This window comes from Lepeophtheirus salmonis, chromosome 3, assembly GCF_016086655.4.
Source record: "Lepeophtheirus salmonis chromosome 3, UVic_Lsal_1.4, whole genome shotgun sequence".
In the NCBI taxonomy this organism is placed as follows: domain Eukaryota; kingdom Metazoa; phylum Arthropoda; class Copepoda; order Siphonostomatoida; family Caligidae; genus Lepeophtheirus; species Lepeophtheirus salmonis.
In genome coordinates, this window is record NC_052133.2 from 1,962,276 (window position 1) to 1,987,325 (window position 25,050).

General features: G+C 29.7%; 2 protein-coding genes and 1 non-coding gene across 4 annotated transcripts in view; 1 reads left to right on the top strand and 2 right to left on the bottom strand.

The window, feature by feature from the left end:
• The window catches only part of LOC121114479 (cyclic nucleotide-gated channel beta-1-like), an 88,407-nt gene that overhangs the window by 51,698 nt on the left and 11,659 nt on the right, over nucleotides 1-25,050 (bottom strand). The window contains exon 2 of the mRNA XM_071886862.1: nucleotides 14,825-15,053. The gene's annotated coding sequence lies outside the window, so the exon portion shown is untranslated. The remainder of the gene's footprint in view (nucleotides 1-14,824; nucleotides 15,054-25,050) is intronic.
• Nucleotides 1-25,050, top strand: part of LOC121114478 (semaphorin-6D) — a 125,788-nt gene that overhangs the window by 8,959 nt on the left and 91,779 nt on the right. The window lies entirely within an intron of this gene.
• On the bottom strand, nucleotides 18,173-18,289 carry LOC121115547 (U5 spliceosomal RNA). The gene has a single exon (XR_005863590.1). It is a non-coding gene; the product is annotated as a U5 spliceosomal RNA (small nuclear RNA).

Genomic DNA, 25,050 nt, shown 5'->3' on the forward strand with positions numbered 1-25,050 from the left:
ACCAAATAGAACCAAGCCATTATGTGTGTGCAAAAGTTTTGGTTATTCTTGGCTTTATCGATTTTAATGGACTTCTTGATCTTGAAAGCAGTAGGGATGGAAAGTCAGTGGTCTCTGCAGGCTTCTCAGCCCTAACTCCAGCAAGAAGGAGATTGCACACGCGTTGTATTTTTGTTGTTGCTCTAATATTTTTCCAGTCACATACATGGGATAAACACAAAACTTGTTTAGTTTTGTTTCAGCTGTCATTTGATTGCGTAATGAAACCTCATAACTAAATATAATGAGGATAAAATTCTAACTAAATGATACTGCAAGCTAAGGATCCCAACTCTATAGCTTCTTTTTCCATTTATATTTATGGCAACTAAATCAATAACTTTTGTGTAACGTTCATATAGACATATTTATGCAAATTTGTTCCCTACACTTTTATTTTGTTAATGCGTGATATATATTTCGAAGATATGCATAAAATTTTTAACTAACGGCATTCATACACAAATCATAGGGAGAGTGAACGGATGTGTAGAGGTTCTTCCCTCTACCAAAAATAACTATACTCATTGATTTGCTCAACTATACATATTTAAGTATATTGCAAAATGAGGTTCTTTACTTATTTGTATCTGCTTTGAAATGGAAAGGAATGATCATGGGAGTAGAAATAAAACTGGTTTCTGTATAATTGATACTGATAAAGCTTAATACATATGTTTAATTTTATTTTAAATAAAAAAACATAAAATAAGATTTTATTTAAAAAATAATATTGTATATATATATTTTTAAATGCAAACCATTCATGTTTGTTTGGTTTTTTTTTGTGCTTATTTTGGCTTTGCTTTTATATACCTATGTATGTCTGGAAGTATGTACAACTATTTAAATATTTATAATTTATAGAATACTCCGTCTTTGTGTAGCTATTTATATATATACAATAGTATAATTTTATAAAAATAAGACGATTTTTATATGTTTTTATTCTACGCAACTATTGAAGGGCGAAAGCATTGAATCCATTTAAACTTTGCTTACTATAAGGAATAGTTCTACATAGTTCAATAGTTTTTAAACTATGTACAATGCGTCCCGGCATTATTTAAAACTTATAAAAATTGATTTGAAGTTCTAGTACTGTCAATCTGAAGGACTGGTCCTAAGACCAAACTGGACCGAATAAATCAGGACTGACACAACAATAGTAAACAATATCTTTAGGAATGAAAATAACTCGTTTTTATCTTGACACATATATTATATGTTATTATTACAATAATTAATTAATACAGAAAAGTTCTTCTAATTCTTTAAGACAATTACTTTAATTAAATTTCTCTTTCATTATTCTACTAATAGAAAAAAAAGCCTTTACTTGTTCAAAAAAAAAAGAAGGGTGCAAAAGAGTACAAATTCTTTATATAGAATATTTCTTGCATAAGCGTTGCTCAATAATAAATATTTCTTTTTTTGGACAGAGGGAGGGCACATAGTTTGAGAGCCACTAGATATTATTATATTTTTTTTTATTGGCGTGAAAGTTTTTTCATCAACCTTTAGGCTCTGTTATTTTCTGTAATTATTCCCTTTGCTAAAAATGACGGAATGAAATAGCATGTACCTACAGCCTATTGTTTCATTTTAAAACCCCTCCATTCCTTCCTCTTATGCCTCTTTCTCTATCCAAACTCAATGGAATAATAATCTTAATATTTAGATTAGAATCTATACTATGCTACGCAGATCGAAGAAGAATCTTTCCTCAATATATGTATTCATCCCATAATGTCCGAAAAAGCAGGTAAAAATATGCTGTAGAGTGCCTACAATCAACTTTCACCTAGTTTCATGTTTATTAAAATTGCTTAGGTTTTTTGGATGTATGTATTTTTATTATTATCATTATTATGTTTCAAGCAAGGGCGTAGTCACAGCATGTACAAATATGATTGTATGCATGGATGTATACCCGTACGTAAATGTATGTCACTCTGTAAAAACATGGACTGAATCAAAGAATCAAATCCATCTACCTATGCACGTAGAATTTCCCATCTTTGTACACATATGTATATTTTGCAATTAAGATAATAAAAGGTTTTCATTATCACGCCCACCCCTTGAGGGTCCATTAAGAGAAAGAAGGAGAAGAAGAAAGGAGTTATTAGGGGGCAAACGACTCCTTTATAAGAGTGAAAGAATATAACTAATTAAACATTTAGGTCAATTAAATTTTTCGGTAATGCATGGGGCATGGACATATCCCATCATACTTATGTAAACATAGGTAATATAGAACAAATAAATGTAAATATTAAATAAAAATGTTTTAAATAGGGGGAAATTGTAAGGTTTCTCAAATCCCAGGAGATCCTTAAATGCTTTATTATTTTTTGGGCCTGAAAATATATTTTTTTATGAATAACGTTTCATAGAAGTAATATAACGAAAAATAATATTTTTGTAGTTGTTTTTTTTTCTAATTAATTATTAATTAGTTAGCGTATTTTTTACGCAAAATTGTAGTAAAATCTATTCACCCTTACCAACAGAACTGTTTTATATAAATATAAAGTTGTCACTTGACAGGTTTTAGTTCATTATTATATTTTTTACTGTGATGCATCTGTGCAACAAAAAGCATTTAAGGGATATATAGGAAAAAATAATTTTATGTTAGTAATGAAAGATTCCTAATTCATTCATACTTTCTACTTTAGAAGGTAAAGTTATAATTAAATATTTATTTGTTGTTTTGTACTTCTTTGAGCATCATTTCAAAAAAATTCACGTTATCATACATCGTTACAAACTTTATGTCTAGGGAATCTGCAATACCTATTCACCTATTCATTGAATGTATAAAGTGTAAAACCCTAAGAAATCCATGGAAAGAACCTCAAATTAGGTGCGCTCATGTTCTTCATGGCTCAAAGATATAATAAGAGGCCCTTTTTACATTCAGGGATAATTCCATTTCACTCATGAAATAAACATTTTGATTCAACAAACAATCATCATATACATATTATAACTGTACAATATATATACATAGGTTAGATTTATAGGTCAAAAGTGCTATGTAAAATATCAATAAGAAAAAATTATAAAAGAAATTGGCATAAGATGGAGGCGCTTTTTTTTTGGCTTGGATCATCTCAGCACGCAATAATTAATTGTATATTTTTAATAATATACAATTGATTAATTTAAAGCAAGGAAAAAGATCCAAAACAAAAGAAACTTGCAGGTCAGTTTTTTTTTTTTTTTTGCAAAATAACGATAACCGTATGAATGTATAGTATGACCTTGCCTTACTTACCTGATTTTATAATAGAAGGTATACATATAATAAACATCCCATCGATGATTTTTACGTATAAAATATATAGGTATATACAACTATTTACATAAAAATTTCAAGTTCTCTAGTTGTTTTCTTTTTTGTTTAAAATCCAGCTTATACATATTCAAGCCTCTAAGCCTGACACATTAATAATCTCATTACCTTAATTAGTGTTTCTATTAGTTTAAATATTCGTACATTAATATCGCCGTCACAAATACAATTCTATATCTATTTATATATATAATTAAAATATTATTCTAAAAAACATATTTTTTTAAAATAAATACTCAGATCTTTTAACCGTGACAAGATGTCGTTATTTATTTACACTCCTTAGAAAAAGCGCCACTTTGATGAGTAGAGTCCTCTATACGAGATCAAAGTTATTAATCAAATCAAACAAAGAAATTTGTCAATTGCTAGAAAAAACCTTTTGCAAAACTCAAATTATATTCACATTAAATAATAACTCTGGACAACACTATCAATTAATCAGACATGTCGTAAGATTGAATAAGCTTGGATTTAGTAGTTTGAGCTTCAAATATGACCTTAGTTTTTTTTAATCAGGTTCAAATCTTTTGGCAAAAGCCATTATTTTGTTACAGCATTTTTCGCTATTTTTAAGACTTTTTTGGCTCTAAGTGTTGTAGACAGTGATAAATGGTCAAAATAAATTTTAAAGACTAATTTTGATAGATGTTATGATATTTATCATGTTTTGAATTCAAGTCATTATTGTTTTTGTTTTTCTTTCATCTGGGACTCATTGACTCGACTTAAATTTAATATTTGCGTAAATTTAAACATTGATTGCGTAGTATAGCCAGACCCGTGATTATAGCTTGTTTTCAATTTCGAAAAAATCACTTTTTTTTTTTGTCCAAAAATGAATTTATGTTGCCAAAAATTTGGTCGTTAAAAAATTATGTCAAAATTGTCAAAGCTTCACCCCTCCCTTAAAATAAAAATAAAATCATGCAGTAAAGCGTTAAGGCTACTTAAATTTAGTAGGACCATAAGTTCATAGTTTAAATTTCAGTCCAGTTGATACAACCGAGCCCTAGTTCCAAAGATAGCATAAATCACGAAAGTGTACAAATATCTAACTTGATATTATTAGCAATATAAATGAGGATCAATTGGGTTCAAAGGGTATTTTCTATACTAAAAGCAAAATATGAGTTGGTGAAGTATGCAGAGAGATGACCTAAAATCTGCAATAGTATGACTAAATTACGAAAAACAACTAAAAACCAATTTGTGATATATTTAAATACGTAGCTATATTTTTTATTCAATATGTCTTCTTCAATAAGCAATATGAGCACCCACACCCTGGTGAACAGATTAGGAGCTCTTGACAATGAAGAACGTGTTCATGGCATACCACGCTGTTATAATGGCAACTCAGAGGGAATCCAGATATGGTTGAGAGGTGCAGCAGATATTAATGTCAAAAACTCCATAAACTACAACGTCCAGGACTGGAGGAGGGCCACATTGAGGCAAGCCATACGTCAGCCATAGTGTTGCTGCAGAAGTTTTGGTTTTTCTTGGGTGTACGTCGCTGGTATGAACTTTTTTTATGTTGTAGGTAGTCCGGATGGAGAAGTCAATGGTATCTGCAGCCTTCCTGGCAGTGACACGGGCGGAGAGGAGATGACACATGCGTTTACTTTTTAGTTGTTACACCACATTTTTATACAAAACTTATTTATTTTTGTGTAAGCTCTCGTTTGGTTGCATAATGAAGCCTAATAATCAAAAATAACGGAGATAAAACCGTAATTTAATAGCACTACAATTTTTGAGTCCCCCATTGAGTACATGTAGTTTTTTTAAAGCATGACTTATTTTAAGTCAAAATTTACAACTAAAAACACAGCTAATGTCTTCTTTATGTTTAAAGAGCAATACGTATGATGGTACCCGAGACTGGTAAATTATTATTTTGTCAAATAAAGGATTTAACATAAGGTACTTTAATAACAATAATAATAATAATAATGGATTCGAACAATGAGACTTAATTCCTTGATGACGGAAGTCATTTTGTATAAAGTAAAAGAAATAAGAAGAAGAATAAAAGTCACAGGAGTAAGGTAAAGAGTTAAATTGAGGTATAGAGGTAAATTATAATTAGACCATGATTTGAGTTTTTTTTTTTTTGTGTGTGTGTGTGGGGTTGTTCTTATTTATTTATATTCTTATTATACAGCAACCATAATTTGAAAAGACAAACCCTTCAACTAAGCAAAATGCAACTTTCAAACAAGGGTGTGAAATGGGCAAGGAAATGACCCAAAAATCCATCTAATTTATGTTGCACGAAAAAAAATAGTAGTAATAGCATGAAATGTATTTAATACATGTCGTGAGTGTCTAATTATCAGCTTAAATGTACATAATATCTATGTATATATTCATATACCTTCAAAAAAATATCTCGTAAATATGTACTTCCGTAAAGGTTCCTCCCCAAGACGAATTTAATACATATTATTTATGTATATACAATATACTCGTACATTATTTTACATGGGTACACTTCGACTAGACACTGATTTGATATGCAAAACTTCCACTGCCAGCTTATTAAGCACGTATTAGGAGATATCCAGTCCATCAATCCATTTAAAAAATAATATACTTATTATGTAATTGATTTTATATCTTTAAAAAAATGTTAAACCAAAAATTTAACATAATCAAATCAAATCCGAGTAGGATCAACACTTTGATTTGAATGATCCAAAGTGCATCTCAAATCCAGTTAAAAAAGTACATTTGCACTTGAGCAATATTGGTAATTACTTATTCCATGATTACATTGTAGACCTATTTAGTGGCATTTTTCTTTGTCTTTGCTAATTTACTTTAATCTAAAAAATAAACATAAATGCAAGATTTGTCTTTGCATCTTATCCAATGATGAAATTATTTAATCAGTCTGAGCTTTGAATCCTCTAGAAATTATATTTGGGTATTATGTTGTTATATTGTAATTTGAACAATTATTATTTATTTTTTTTAAATAGGGAAATAGATAATAAACCATAGCTAAAATTATTTAGTATCTTAATTCATTCCATAACTTTGAACACAAAGCCTTTAATTGAGTATTCATATTTGTTTATGAAATATTAGGATATATAAATGTATATTTGAAATAAGAAAATAGATTGAAATTTTCTTCATAACTTGACTTTTTTTTAAATTGTTTTTATCTGGACAAACTATTATTGTTCATGACATATTAGATTGGATGCATTTATGAAGTTAAAAAAGATATTATGAATTTCTCATTTTGTGTATGTTTATTCATTATTTTTCAGTTGACACATTACATATTTACTTTGAGTTTCAATTAAAGAGAAAAAAGATAACTAATCATAAGTTAATTGTAACTAAATTTATTAGTAAACATACTTTTAGCTTCTTCACATACATTATAGGTATGGTAAATAAACTGCATTCTTATTTATTTCCTATTTATAGGTATAATTATTTGCAAGGCCCTTTGACGTTGTCGTCCCTCCTAATTAATGACGTGGATTAGAGGAATCATTATTTGTATTTTATTTATTTATTTCAAAGATGTGCGTAGAGGTATTAGTTGTGTAAACATTCCTTAGAAGGTCTTTTCTGCTGTATACATATGTACTTATATTTGTACAGGTACATCTCAAGAAATGAATCCCTTATTTATAGATGTTGGACGAAATAATTATTTACTTCAATTCATGTACAAAGTGAGAGCCTTAACTACTTGCTGTAGCATTTAATTACGATTTTATGCCAACTATTTTGAAATACGAAGTTTAATTACGAAACCAAACGACAGCTGTAAAAAAAATAAACAAGTTTTGTTTCTTCCTATATCTCTAAAAAGGAAAAACTTTGAAACAACAATAAAAAAGACAACACTTGTGGGATCTCCTTCGCGCCGGTGTCACTGCGGAGAAAGCTAAAGATATCTTGGGCCTTTTCATCCAAATTGTCTACAACATCAAGAAATCTATTAAAAGGGTAATATATGTTCGTATGTCGAAGTAACACTGTTACTTATAAGATCATTAAAATATAATTAATCTTCAAAGAAGAAAAAAAATACATTCGTCATTTTAATGATGATAATTGACTCCTTGTGACAAAAGACATGGGCACGGTTTTGCAGGAGGGACATTGATAGTCCATATGTATGTATGACAAATATTCCTTAGGGTATTTTTATTATTGTTATCAAGGATGATGAAAGGATTGTACATCGATAGAAAAAATACATGTATAATTCCGAGTCAAGAATATGATGGATTAGTTAACAAAGACCGTCTCGGATTTGTTCTATAAATTCCCCAAATATACTACATATATTGTCTCATCAATGACATTAAAGATTCACATCTAAAACTCATCATATGGACCCAAAAAATGGCATAAAAATATATATATTTCCCTGTATCTACAATTGTGCAAAGCACATTTGCAAAAATCAACCAAAAATCTAAATATAATTTGTTAAAGGAACGAAAGAACAAAAAAAAAAGATAGAAAAATTTATGGTGATTTATTGCAAAGACAAAAAAGGTAAAAAAACAACCTTGATTCTTCTTTGTCCTGAGTATTTATGGTTATAAGTTATTGCTATAGAGATGGTCAATCGATACATTTGGCATCATCTACGGAAATAGGTAGGTATTATAGGACATGCAAACAGACAATTCCCTCTGAATCACCTGCAATTATTCATTTAATAAAACGTAAACATACTCGTACTTATTAAAAAAGGGCATTTGTTTGAGAGGTTGAGTCATCATGAATACTATACATAAATAAAGCACTAATTGAAATTTGAGGATGAGGGCTTACATATTTGCAGTTTAATTGATTGAAATTAATCACTGATTATTTTCTACTAGCAACATTTTATCTTGATCGACCATCTTGATGCATTAGTTTGAAAGAGTCTATTGAACCCAGTCAGCAGGTAACTATTGATGATGAAAGAATGGCATTCATGAGAGGATTCAATGTACTTACTTCAGTTCCATGCATCTTGTTCAACCCCCTCTTTCCTTTTAAAAACATGTTTATATCAGTCTCATTATAACTTATAAGTAAGGCTACTTAGTAAATACTTCAAAATAAGACAAGGCCTCTTAATGATGGAATATCATCTATAATTATTCATTAATGATAGCCCTTACAAGTAAGGGCCCTCATCAGAAAATAATAATAAAAACTGTCCCATAATATTGAAGGTGGTATATGTATAAATATGGAAAGAAAAGACGTTTCAAAAGTCCTTCAGAGTAAATTACCTCATTACTATGTTTTCTTCTTTTTCTTTTACAATTGTTATTCAAAGCTCTATAGTGTCAAAGTACAACAGTAGAACCTCTGTATATCTCTATCAACGTCGAGTTCCCCATTTATCTCTCTCTTCTCATTTAAGTGAAAGCTTTTGTTCAATCTTTCCAATTATTTGACTTTTAAGGATAAAATCATTTGACCTATTTCATTGGATTCACAGAATGCATAAAAATCTTGTTGGACACCAAATGAAACTTCATCTAATGTAACAAGGATTTTTATGGTTTATCTAAGATGATCGACTTCCAGACTGATGACGTCATGAGAAAACATCTGATAAAGCATGTAAAAACATCCATATCTATCAGAAATACGTTCAAGTATTATATTCATCCAACTCCAGAGATAACTAACATATTAATAAACTCAGTTTCTTCAAAAGATGATTTTTACTAAGAAATTGCAAGGTGAATGAATTTCCTGTGTCTTTTTGGTCTACTTGTCCAATACATTATGTTTTATTGTCTAATGAATAATTAATTAATAGGCTTGTAAATGGGTTAGTTATAACCGAAGCATAAATACATAAAGAGGATTCATCGAACAAGAAATCAAGTCAATTAAGGCCAATTAAATCAAGGGTAAAACAAGGGCAAAGATTATGCTTAAAGTATATTGTGGTGCATCAATACAAAATAAATATTGAAGAAAAATATCAGTGGCGTCATCACAGTTTTTTTATTATTATTATTATTGGGGCCTGATTTGAGTGATCATGAATGACTTATCATAAATAAGGTCGATACATAGTTATTAATTCTTGAATTGATTGGAGGGTCACCTCCCGGTGATTACGACACTAAAATATAGAAGTGGTATTCCCAATATGTAATGTGCATTTTCACTGACGTCATAAATTGCATCATGAATTTAAGAAGACACCATCTTGTTGATATTTTTATTACATAATATGTACAAATTTTCCATAAATCTTGAAGAAATTCATGAAATAGCTTAAAAGAAAGAAATACTTAATACTTGTATTGAATACTATTTGATAAACAGTTATATTTGAAATAAATAAAAGTAATATGTACTGCAAAAATCCTAATGGAATGGCTAGATTTGTACAATTAATATATATATATTTTTTTTTTTTTATAATTGGTTAGACAATTAGGAAAGTAAGATCATTTGAGAAAAATATCTTATTACTTGAATTGTAATAGTTAATTTATTATCTAAACTATGGAAATAAGATAATATAACGATGAATTAACATATTTTAATGCATATCAGGGTCTGATATATAATTAAATTAAAATAATAGATTCTAATAGGGAGTAGTTTTTAGTCTCTTTTTGCTATTTTTCCCATTTGACATCCAAATACATGACATATAGTTCACCCTTTTGGTTAATATTAATGAAAAAATAGGGTTTTTTTTCTTATAAAATTTGTTTGTTAAGGTCCTTAAAATGATCTACATCAACAATGCTGATTCTTTATATTACATATTTATATTATATTTAATTCATTATATCGTAAATATTTTAAGGATATATTTTGGTTCATTATGGACTTTACATTCACATTTATGTGTAAATTATTCATTTGATATAAGGGGGAGGTCTGAAAAGTTTACGACCTCAACGTGAAGATGGCAGCGATGATAAATAAAAGCTAGTCACATCTATCTAACATCTGTTAACAGTAATTTACCGAAGTTTCAGCCATTTTTTATTATGAAACAGTCGTTTGAGCAAGTTGGTCACATTTTCACAAGAACACCAACATCAACTCTTACTCAAACGACAGTTACGTCACATCCATGCGTCGAAAATGGCTAGAACTTTGGTCAATAACTGTCAACAGATGCGAGATAGATGTGACCAGCTTTTATATACGAGTGTTGCCATCTCCAGGTTGAAGAAGGAAACTTTTAGGGTCCCCTCATATAATGATTCCATAGAATCCATCATATGCATTAAAGTATTCTTTCATTTTGACCAAGAGCACTTACGTGCAATTTGGAACAACTGCGAAGAATAAGTCATGATGATTAATTAATAGAAATAGAAGAAAATGAATTAATTGTTTGAAGAATACAATTGTAATTCAGATTCATTTTTGTGAAAACCTCTTCAATGTGGCTTTTAGTTTGACAGGGCACATAATATGTATGTACACTATTCAGAATTTGTATCCGTATCGAATACTAGAAAAATAACCAGATATATATAGTAAAAACATGGAACTGTATGTTAATAAGAAAAGTTCCTTTTAGAACCAAGACTCATATATCTACATACATCATATGCATGTATGACCTTAAAAAAGAGTTTGTATCAACCATATGGCAAAGTAATTACTCTATTTAAGTAGTGAGTTAAGCAAATGATGATAATTAAGAACCATTTAAACACGGAAATGTCCACAACATACTTCAAGAGAAGAGGACAACATCCTATTCCATGAATATGCCAAAAATATTGGATTTTGGTCTGAAAATCCAAGCAGAATCTGATACCATTGTGATTTTTATAAACCAAATAAATTCGGACCAGTATTAGAGAAAAAATCCGTCTTGATCGGGTTTACAAAATCGGTCTTATATACAATTCGCTCTAGATCGATTCTATAGATGAATTGTTGATGATGCCAGTTGTATTTATAGATTATAAACATTGGTATAATAACGTCATATGTAGTTAACGATGTTACATAAATCATATTTTTACACCAAATAAATAGAGTTGTCATTTTTCTAAGGAAAAATGAGCACGGAGGGAGGTCAGTGTGAGACATATAGTACACCTGAATTAAGACCCTTGCTAATATCAGCTGCCTGTTATATGATTTTGGATGGATAAAATGAATTACTGCTATGTAGATGCAAACCTTCTACATTTAAAATATCATTAGTAGTGCAGGAGAAATATTGTAATGATATTTACTTTCATATATATGTATATTTTAAAAAATGTAGACCAAAGGTAGAGGTGAATTCTTACTTCAATGGGAGAAGTCAACACCACAACAATCATTCAAATAATAAGCAAAATAGAAGAAAAAGCATACGCAACAACTGTTTTTCCTTTTTTAATTTGAAACATAGTTTTTTTATGACAACATGTCAACTCAACTCATAAATCAGGATAAGGAAGAGAATCAGTCCATAAATTGAGACCAAAAAAGTTGGTACAGGATTTAAAGGCGATTAAATATCGATCTGGACCTTAATATTAATACAAATTATTCTAGTAAAAAAATAATTAAGATGGAAGAGAATAAAAACTCGATCTTCTACAGAGTCTCAACACTAATAGATACTGGAAGAAGCCAAAAAAGATGGAAATGAAATGAATAACAAACTTATTTCATAACATCATTCGAACGCAACTCAATTTCCGGCTCCGTCGTGCTGTTCCTTGTATCAATTACTCACCTTCAATTTTATGAATGAATCAAGTATAAATATATGTGTGTACCTATAGCAAAAAATGTTCATAGACAAAACAATAATTAATGCACGTCATCAAATGGTACGGCAAAAAATGATAAAATAGATTGTATGTATGGGAAATTTTCTTACCTGAGAATAAATGAACTCTTTTCAAAGCTATGTACATACGAGCATACACAAGTTGGAAGGTAGGAAGACTACGCCATGCAGTGAACCATGATATTCATTAATTTATTTTTGGATTTTTGTTTTGTTTTTTGTTCTTATTGTATTTATTTTTATTTTGCCATTAGTATAAATAAATGCAATGATTATTATTATAATTAAAAAGTATTATTTTGTAAATTAATACATAGTTGAAATTATTCTATGGCGCAAATACTTATATAATTCGTCAAATGAAATATGCAGGAACACCAATTAAAATAAACGTTGCTACTACCTACACAAGTATCTGCCTTCACTACGGCATTTTAACACTAGAGAGACGGGTAGCTTATTTTGACTTTCAAATATAAATTGAAGGAAAAGGAAATTCTTTTCTTTTTAATTGATTTTCTACAATTGACTTTCCAGAGCATGGTGCATCTTTTAATTAAAATTAACAAAACGGAATCGTGTAAAATATATCGTATGATCTATTTGGTCATGTCCATCTTTGACGACTGCTTAAACAATACCAAGTCAAACAATTAAAAAATAAACAGGGTTAGGTATTATAAATCAATATTTTCATTAATTGATTAGATATCCACATTTCTGCCTAGAAAAACGGAGAAATCAAACAATTGAAAAAAAAAAAAAAAGATACAACTCTTACATTTTGTGAAAGAAAACCTTATAAATCATATAAATTCTGAGTACTATAAACAGAAACTTACAAATTGACAATACTAAAGAGAAATTTCCGGACTCAGTAATATATTACAATAAAATCAAATCTGGAGTAGACACCATTGATCAAACGGTTAGGCTATATACCCTTAAAACTCGTTCTAGATTTTGGGCAGTGCAAGTATTTTAGAACTTGCTTGATTTGGCAGTTATAAATTCTGTAATTGGTCATCAAAATGACCTCTACCTTGTTCAAGTAAGAACATCTAGTGTTAAAAGTATAATTTACCCACATGATGTGTACCTTTGTGCATAAATAAGCATAGGTAGAAGGCTACATACAAAAATGATACAAGAGTTGAATGGGTCAGTGCATTAAATAAGCTGAAAAAATCCTGCACCTCGCATTCTGAGCATTCCAATCATTGTAAAAAATACTTGGAATAGTAATAATAATAATAATTATTAATAAATATATTCTTACATTTCTTTGACACGACCATGAAAATATAGCTATGTACATATAAATACAAGTATAAACTTAAATTGGGGGCTTGATGGTTTTGTACGTCTAATTTTCGTAGTACAAATGCACTCTCAGGTGAGAAATAAGAAATAAATACAACATACATACATACACATACTATCATAGGCTCTTATCTACATACAAAATACATATAGGGTGCATGCATCAATATAAAATCAATCTAGAACAAAAATGAAGATAACCAATTTGATTGATCTTTACTTTATCATACTTAAACGGTTCAATATTTCATGCGATACATATATTGGTCAATTAAGAGTTTCATAATGCAAGTTACGGAATAAAATGAGTTACCAAGACAAGTGTTAGCTATAACATAACAAGTAGTTCTCAAACTTTGATATACCCTGTCCCATGTGAGAATTTCAAGGGGCCCTTCAACAATATATATATAATATAAAGTGTCTTTGTTTATTCCTTATCTTTTATTGAGTCAGGAAAATAAGGCAGGTGATTTTACATAGGGGTTTGAATTAATAAAAAAATATTTCTATTATACATAATAACATGGTCTTCTCACATCAGAAGGTTGCTTATACATAGTTTATGTAGAGTTTTCATTGGATTTATGCAACTTTACTTGGCTCTGATATAGCACTTTAAACATATAATCTTTACTATTTTTATTTATTTACCTATTTGTAACTCATTAGGTGCTTTAAATGCCATTTGCAGCACCTTTGAGCAAACATCTAAATATAAAGTAATCGGTTATCATTATGTGCTCATGAAAGACAGAGAGTAATACAAAGGATTTGTTGCGGAGTTATAAGTATAACTCCTGGTTGGACTCGGAGTAGAATTAAGGATCGCCATCCGAGTAATTCCTTCTATATAGGAAGTAGGATTTGTGTTTATTCAATTCTTTTGCCAACTGCTTGCAGTTGATCTAATAAAACGTAATGACAGCTAAGCTGCTCTTCTCCCAATTGTCTGGAATATCATGCCATTTTTCGGTTTCTTTTATTTTAAAATTTCCCCAGGTCATATTTTGTACAACTCTACAAATGATGTAGATCATTGTTTTTTATCTAAGCAATTTTTGATTTATGAAGGATTAATTTTGAATCTGTAACAATAGTCTGAATTTTTGTATTACCTTTTATTTCTCATTTTTGAGTGGATAGATTTTCTCAATTTGCCTCCTCCCAGCCATTGGAAGCTGCCACTCATATTAACTACATAATGTAATATTATCTACTCTTTGAAAAAGTACCAAAAAGGCTGTGACAATGAATGATTTAAAGTCACTTTAATAAATAATAAACATGACATAATTTGACTTATGATGATTATATACATAATTTACCTTCAAGCCATACCACATCTCCAGATATACATTTATGTGTGTGTGTTGGTATGTTTATATAAACCAGAGAATAGACTCATCCATATTCAATCATCCATACATTATAGATACATACTGCCTATGTAGTATGTACTAATCACCATGATGAAACTTTGTATGTGTGCTTATATGTACATATATACTGAACTCATGGTACAGTGGAAGTCTTGTGGATGCTGAAGGATCAGACCTTGAAGAAATCTTATATATAAGATAATATGTATATAAAATGATGAGATATATTGAAATGTAAGTAATTGATCATCAATAATACATAGTATCAAGTTAGTCTCTGTAATGATAACCATCCCATGTAAACAGGGCCCTAGGACGTATCAAAGATCCTTCCTCATATAGGTATTTAGGTAAACTACAAGTGTTGGAAAACATACGTTCAACGCCTTTCTGCAACAACAAACATATAATATAATATTATAACTTATTTATTAATTCTCCATCAATTTTGTATATATATTTTTTTATTTTACAGGTAAGATTCCATTCGAAAAACTTGCTTCAAAAAGAATATGTTTACCAAATAAGCACGTCCGAAATATGAGTATTTTTTTAAATGTCAACTAATATATATGTACATATATTAATTAATTCATTTCTGGAGGCCTTTTTTCTTATACAGTATATGTTATGTACAAGTTGTATAAGCCAGTGCTACAATTTGTAAGACTTATTTAATTACAACAACAATTTAACTAATAGCCAGTAATTGATCTTTTAAAATTACACATTTTTTATGTATTGAGAAGGAATATAACTGTGAGTATTTGTCCTTTATAATTTGCCACATCATACTCATCAATTAGTAAAGAGTCAATGTTACGTATACAATTAAGATATCGACTATGAATGGAATATTCAATTATTCTCATCATTAGTGCTCTAAATTAATCATTTAATTTTTGGGTTGCAACTTGTACAATTAGATTGGCACAAATTATACTTTTATGAGGTTTTATATAATTCCAATATGTGTTATTTAATTACCAACTATAACTAATTGGTCCTATCTTTTCATTTTGATGTATTAAAATCACTTGGATATTATGTATTTACGACTAATATAACTGTGGGTATTTGAACTTTATTATGTGCCATAGAATACAAATCAATTAGTAAGGTGTCAAAAATTACATCCTTAATATAATGGAATCTTCAGTTATTGAATATTTCTGACCTCAAGTACAACTATAAATTTTTTATTCCATTTTATGGCTACAGCTAGTAAAATTTGTTTGTACAAGTAACGATATCTGTACAAGTTACAGTTTGTATAAGCAAATCGTACAGATTGCAATTTTTTAGTCCTAAAATACATTATTTAATATCAACGTTGGCCATTTTAATTACAAAGCATTTATAGATATTATAATTTTATATTCAAATTACATGGTTGTTGGGTATTTATGAGTAACATAACTAGGAAAGAGAATTTTATAATGTGCCATCATATAGTACTTATAATTTAGTAATTTTTATTACAATAGTCAAAAATTAAACCACTAATATTCCAATGAATATTCAAATATTGTATTATCCTCATCCCAAGTACAAGTTTAAAATTAATTCATCTCATTTTCTGGTTGCAAATTGTACAATTTGCTTATACAAGTTACAACTTGTGAAAAATCATAACTTTTACACAGCATATATATATACAAAATAATCCATTGTGATGATACATGCGAGATTTTGTTATAAGAAATAATCATTATATTGAATATATTGTGTACAAACGTGGATTTTGCAATAAAAGATTGTACAAATTGCAACTAGCATGTCTTATACTAGATATAACACCATCCATTTTACTTAATTACCAAGTATTATTAATTGGTGCTATTATTTTATTTTAATCTGATAAAATATATTGACTGCGGGGACTTGGATTTTCTAATGTGTAACACATCAATTAGTAATTGTCATTAAGAAAAAGTCACAAATTACCATCATCAACATATTGAATATTTTATTGACTTTCGATCACTCTTTAAATAGATTACACCTATTATAATTCATTAGTTATATACTGTAAATTATTCATTTGAAATACTTCATCGCACTTTTTAATATCCCAACTTCAGTCTACACGACAAATTAATGCGGCTGAATATCCATATGAGCATTAATAGTTTAGGTCATGTTCCTACATACATTAACATAAGCAAAGCCTTTAGATATGCCGGAAATGACACAAAGGGTGTATATAAAAGTACATATTATGTCACACACACACCAGACTCCCCCCCCCTGATCCTATCTGTCATCAGAATACAACAACCTTTGCACTATTCTAGTTCTGTTGTACTTATTTTTAACAAATTGTGTTTTTTTTAATGCACATATTATTCTCATAATATCATGTAATCAACGATCGTGTCCACTCATTTGAGAGCCCTTTTTTGGCGTGAATCTTTTCAGCAGGGCTCTTATAAGAGGTTATCATTTCAGCTAGCTTCTTTTAAGCACAATAAAGCTTTAAAACAAAGTAATCAAACACTCTTGAGAAGATACCTATAAGGTCATGGAGTTATATTTTTTCTGACGGAAGACCTCGCTTTTCATTATATTATGCAACAGATGGTGTCAATGTATAATTTTTTGTCATTTTTCGTATGCAACTTTTTCCTTGAGTTAATAGGGTGAATTCAGGGAAGTTCTATAGTTAATTATGTATAAATAAAATATATTTTTATAATAAAAAAACTACATATGTTTAGAATATAGAAAAGGAAACAAAGGTTGGTGAATACCCTTTTTTTGGTTTTATTCAAAATTTAATAACAGTTAATTATGCAGTGATTTCAAGTATACTTAATACCTCTAGCGAACAGAAAAATGTTGCTAAAACCACAATTATATACAAATATTGATCACGTGGTCTTCGTCTTGCTACTTTCTTATCAAGATTTTAGACGCCGCATCATTTCGGGTTCATTTAAATGTATTTAGCATGGTAAATCCTGGTAATTCCAGTCGGATCAAAATATCTTAAATAACTGTCAGAATTGTGAAGGGTTCTTTCTTATACGAATGCTAATTAAAATTGCACAAATGAAAGGAAGAGATACTAAATAATCAGTTAAGTGAGAAGTAGAATATTATCATAGCGAGGATATCTTCAGACCGTATATATATTTATATACACAGAAATTACAGATTTCATTTCACATATTCACTGACAACTTATCTCAGTAAAGATCCCAATGATCACATTTACTCATATTTCATTGTGATAATGCACGGACTGTAAGTATTATGCTCTCGATTATTAAACACTCCATTAATTTATTATTGATCCTCATAGAGGACCTTATGAAAAATATAGAATACTCAATAGGTGTTCCTCACACACGGAAATCTTTAGTAAAAGGCGAAAGATTTATTCGTGTTGTGCGAAGAACTTGAGGTTAGTTAGAAGTAAAGAATCCCAAAATATATAAACTAAAAACCTCTACTAGTTCCTTCGAACGTAACAATAATTAAATCCCAAACTTACAAGCTTAGAAAACAATTCTGGGTTCCTATTGGATTTTATTAAGTTTAAAACTTCTTAATAACTGAATACTGCAATTTTTAAACGTGTGAAGCTTTTATAACATCATTAGATTTCCTCACAACACTAAATGAACTATTCTTCTGCCCTCTAACGAACAAAATAGGAAGTGAAAAATGTTCTTTCTGTACAAAAAAAGAAAAAGAAAAAACCGTTGCTCTAGAGAAAAAAGAAGAAAAACACGTGTCATTTATGACGGCGTATATTATTAAGAGATAAAAATATATGACCCTTGTTTTGCAATCACTCTCTATATAAATATAATATAAAATAAAACCATCTTGAATTTCACAATTTATATATATAGATATATATATTTAGATATGTAATCTATAAAAATAGCCAAGGAGTATGTACTACACAATATTATACCTTGTGTGATCTATGCATTAAAAACTAAATACAAGCATATTATATTATGCTATCTTATTATTAGATTACATTACTAAATAATGATACTATTTAAATATGGAGAACTTATCAAGCGTAAAACATTGGATCATGAGAAACAGACTTGGATGATATTCGCAAATAAAACAACACCTACGTTCTACAAACATGAGGTCGTACAACGACTGTGGAAAATTTACATAACAAAAGTAAAATAAAAAAACATTACTTTATGGTTAAATAGATATTAATTTGTAATTTATCTTTTCTAGGAATTGCAATTTACAAAGGAAGGAATTTCTTTGGTATTTTATAGATTAGTAAATGATCCACTTACATTATTAAAGTGTACGATATAAATCCATATAATTGATGATTAGGGTTGTAAATCATAAGCATTTTGGGAATGTAAAGATTATAAGACACCTAACAATCACATAGTAACCCTGACAACTTGAAGATTGGTTTGTATGAGAGCGAGCAGCTTAACTGGGACGGTGTTCCATTAGATTAGCTGCAGCGAGTTATAAGATAAATGAAATAAATACAATTCCCAATCATTTCCTAAATAGATTAAACTATATTCAAAATCTGTTTGAACATTCGTGTGTGCTGATATAAGACGGAGAACAACCTTGAGGATGTGTTCCGGAGTTATAATTGTAAGTCATTATTGGACTCAGAGTAGAATTGGGGATCGACATTCGTAGTAATTCTAGCAAATGTCCTTGTTTACATCCTTTTCTCCTTCCTCCCTGGTCACAGCTGATTGTAGCTGATCCATTGAAACGTTCTCTCCTCCAAAAAATTCTTCAAATTGTCAGGGTTACCATGTTGACTTTCCGTTTCTTTTTTTCAACATCCCCATTCCACACTGGATTTGGTGTTCTTTGATTGGTTGAATTCGAATAATGTCTTGTTAAGTTGTAGACAATTCCCAACAAATATTCAAAAATAGTTCTATAGACGAGAAGAATGGACTAACAGCTACCATTTGATTTTGGGGACTTTTTCCATGTTTCTCTTTAGGAGGAAAGGTTGCGATATAAAATAATAGTAAAAGCGTGTAAGATAGATTATATAGTTGAAAGGCGCCTTGTAGTGTCCATCATATATCAAATGAATTATTATAACATAGCCAAATTTCTATAGTATCTATAGTTAACCCAGTAATTTGAAATTAAAGCCCTTAGTTGACTGAAATATGTCTATGAAATATTTGGCCATTAATGAAGTAAAATAATATTTTAAGCAATTTTCTAAAAATTTTGTTGAACATTGCTTTTTTGAAAAAAAAGTTGAAAAATTAAATTAGATTTAGAAAAATTCCATAATTGGGGGAGTACATCCCCTCCAACCCACCCCTGCGACGTCCCTGTTTCGTGTTAACGTACCACAAGTTACCCCTTAATCACATAATATTGGAACATTAAGGCCTTATCCTCCAGGTTTTTATGTGTGTATGTGTTTCATTTTGTCAAACGATAATGATTATAACCTATGGTTATAAAATACACATATACGCTTTACACCATATGATAATATACATACGTGACAAAAAGTTAAAAAAACCCTTTTTTCTTCATATAAAAAAGTGAAAAAATGTATTGATTTATGTACAAGATTTGAAGTATGTAATAAAAGTGAGTAACAGAAAGAAGACACGAGGGATGAAGGGTGGAAGATCCACAGATTGTTATTTGCAATAGGTGATTGTATAAACCGTGGGACGATGGCAGAGGAAAATACAAAACAAACTAACAGGATTTTCTTGTCACCTATTTTTTTTTACATGTTTTTACATCTTCTCTAACTAACGAGACTTTCTCCTCCTCTCCATATCAACAACACCTAGATGTCAATGTGGAGCGATAGAATACTTAATAATTTTTATACTTCCGTCACACACCTACCTCCAATGTTAACATATCTTTTGTCTTTTTCCTATTTGGATTTGATCGAGACCTTCTTCCTTTTCTATCAATTATACAAAATATATATCCATTATATAAAGTATTAATAATGAAAAAACAATATTATTTAATAACTTGAAGTTTAAAGGGGTTGTTCAATAATAATGATTGTTCCTTAATAAAATCCGTGGAGTTAATACGTTGTGCACACTAGAGGGCGTAGGTGTCCAGCTCCATGGCCTCTCTCTCGATATATATGTATGTATATATTCCTCCTTTAATAAGATAAAAACGGATCAAGGATATTTTTCTGTATCTTCAAGCCTGAAAGGACTTCAAAGGCATTCACAGCATGGGGCCTATTTAATTTTTTTTAAAGTTCACGAGATTTTTAAGAACAAGAAGGGGAAAAAATTAGTTTCACGTTGTGAGCTAATTATACATATTATATGCTGAAGCTGATGTTTTTCAAAAGCCGAGAAGAAAATGTGGACATATTATCTACATAGATAGTTGGATATTATTATTGTGTAGGGTTAAAGTATCACGAAGAAACGTAAGCATGGATTGTAAAATGCATTTCCACATAATAACAATAGATAATTTACAGTTCACCAAATAAGAAGACACCATATGCAGTTTGAGTATGTTGCTCAATTACGGGAGCGATATTTGAATTACAAGAGCGTTGATATCGTGTACATATGTAGGGAAAATGAAAAGTGACCTCTGAGTGAGGGTGACTTCTTAAACAATGTTTTGGTATTATGGAACAATTCAAAAGTTGAAAATAGTCAATAAAATAATTCAATGAAGGATACCATTTGCTTCTGGGTAGACATGGTATAACATTCATTCTCAGAAGGAGAGGGAGGAAAAGACAGGCACAGGGGCGTCTCCTGGGTATTGGCTGGAGGGGCTGTACCCCTCCCCCCTAATCTATGAAATTATATAGTAAACATGGTATAATTTGAATCAATCCTGGTTGGGAAACACGATTAATACAGTTTTTTATGTTATAAAAAACTTGTGTGGGAACTGGATATGGCCGCTTAATGCGGTGACACGCTTTAATCAGGTGACCGTTAGACTGGGATTGACTGTATATTTCCCTCAAATATAAGTTTATAAATAAATAAATGATGGTGAATATTAATTTAGGAGAAAACGGTCGGCAAACACTCATAAATAAATGTAAACAAAATTAAGTCGTTGAAGGTGGAATCAAATCGTACTTATTTATAGAACTGAGAACCTCCTATAAGCTCATTTAAAAGAAAGTATCATAATTTAGAGTAAATTAAGATTACTCTTGTGGGTGTGTGAAGTTTAAAACGGGAGGTTTATGCACACATATATATATATAGGAAGAAATAACTTGGCATGAATGTACCCATGTACACCGTTCATATCCTCAAATAATGAATAATAGAAAGAGACATCATTTTTATTACACTAACTACCATTTTAATCAGTAAAATACTTAAGTTAGTTGTAAGCAAAAGAAATAAATAGATGTAACTTATCATCGAATTCGTAGGCGGTCTTTATATACATATACAAGTAAATCTGTCTAACTAGAAGTACATACATTCGTATTTGCTAGACATATTCCTGTGTGCACATATATACTCGTATATGTACGTAAGTATGTACATATGAAGTTATATCCATTGACTATAAATCATGTCTTAAGACAAAAAAGTGAGTTGTGAACACACAATTCATCCTCTTTTCAGATTTTTGACTACACCCTTCCATAACTACATACTCAATATGTATTTTTTGCAAGCTTCAATCTAAGTACAATCATCAATATTCCATTGAGTCTGGATGCAATCAGTCGTAGTTTCACTTACTAACGATTCTTCATTTTATTTTTAATAATAAAATCCACCCTTCGCATGCGAAAAAATTATAATGATGCTTTATAGCACTGACAGTTTCTGTCTGGATCCAAAGAGTTCTCTATTTTGCAGAGCACATTGTTCAAACTGTTTGGTGGGGCTGCTTTAGTTTGTGATGGATTGGCCTTGTTTTGTTCCTTAAAGTTTTTCAAATCCTTTTTTTTCAGTCATATTCAACGTACAGCTCAATATTGCATAGACATATTCAACTCAATTGTAGGCGTCGTAACCAAAATTTGCGGGATTATTTAAGACAATCAATAATTTTAGCTATAGTTTAAAACCATTATTTGATTTAATAAATTTACGTTAGGCTCGATATGGCACCTTTCAAATAAAATATATAATTTATCATTCTTTAATTTTGAAGATCAATTTTGGCAACTTTAACTGCAATTTGTGTTGTCTTCAAAGGATTAATGGGAATACCTTATTGATAGAAATTGACGTCATAGTCGAAGAAAACGAATATAACCTACACTCATTTTTGAGAAAATCATTCTAGCTTGCTTTTGTGATGACACACTACACATAATATATATTTGTATTTAATACTTTATTTTATCGGAGCTGTAGTACTCGAGTTTGGCTCAAACTCAACTTGGACTTGGAAAATTTGGACAAGAATACAGCTCTGGCCACGTACAAAACCAAAGCAATTATGTTAAATCTTCCTTTCCTAAAAAAACGAAAAAAAAAAAATCTCTTTGTCTCGATCCCTCAGTGTCTTGGTCTCGTGTAAGGTGTTTTTAACCACAGTACTAGCTGTAAAAATTGAAGCATATTTCCATATATTGAAGAATCAAGAGTAGAAGATGTCAAACGCACTTAGTCTCATCATCATATTTTATCGTCAGTTCTCCTACTACAGAAGTTGTTGTATTGTATAGTCGTAGTAATGCATAAACCATTGCAATAGATTTCTTTTTAATTAATGATGAGATGGTCGTGAGACACAAGTACCTATATGTATACAGCATATGTACCCATTTAACTATCTATGCGTCTTTTCCATTTCCAACTCGTTGATGCAAATATATATTATTGTACATTCACATCAACACAAAAGTAGGCTAGAACAATTTTTCTAGAAATTAAGTTTGGATTACATTAGTATTTTTCAAAAAAATATCGTATTTTTCTATCAGCATGTTATTCCATTAATCTTTTGGACACACTGCAAATTGCAAAATTGTATCGTCGCAATTAAAGAATGGATAGATTCTATTTGAAAGCCGATATCGGGTCCAAATTAGATTTTATTTATAAAATAAAGGTTTTAAACTATAGTTAACATGCTGATTTATCTCAAAGTATTGCAGAAATTTAAATTCAAAGCCTAAAATTGATTAAAATATGCAAATGAAATATTGGGCTGTGTATATGATGTAAAATAATAAATTATACATTTTGACTTTTCTTGATTCTTGTTCAAGCTATGATTTGTGTTCACTCAACACATAATATAATATCTATAATGTACATAAAATAAATTCATTATTTATTTGCTTTTTCGTTGGTAGATTTTTTCCTGGGTGTGGCATTGAGCAACGAAGCCAAGAACCATATTGATTTAGTATATGTGGAAACATATATATGTATACATCTACTACCCATATACGTTAAAGAGTTTGTTTATGAATATTCTAGGGGAAAACACGAGTTAAATATATTATACAATGTATACATTTGTATAAAAGGCTATTCCAAGGCTAAAAGATTGGAATTGAATATTTATTAATACATATGTACATACGTACCTACATATATAATTTAATTAGAAAAAAAATAAAATAGGACTTATACAGAATTTCATAAATTATATTAGGTTCACATTATTTGAAACAGTTAATCAAAAGCCTAAGAAAAAAGTAAAGGGTTACATCGTAGATACGTCCATTAACATTATTCATTTTCTATGCCCTAATGAAGAATGTGTAGTTCAAATTATCTCGGTCTACTTCATTGTTTTATATTAGAAATAAAATCAGAAAAGCCATTTTGTTTGTTTGTTTGGAGGTTTTTTGGTTAAGCTTTCACTGTTTGAGTATTTTGCAACTGCAGTACATGGATATTATATACTAATATGTATTGTGTATACTACCATTAGTACCCGTCATTGCCTGAAGTAATTAAGCGTCGACTAAAAGACAATTTTTTTAAAGAATATAAAGATAACTCCTCAAGAAATCCTTAGTGTTACTCTCCGTTTTCCATGAGCACACACACACAGACATAACTATCAGGATAATAATAAGAGTTTGAAATCTTTTTCCCCATATGATTATGAAGTGATGAGTCTCTAGAGCGCTCACTAACAAAAGCAGTGCTCCCTGTATGGGACATACAAAATTCCTGCGAGAGTTAATTCATTTTTACAGAGCAGCGTTACATTTTATTTAAATT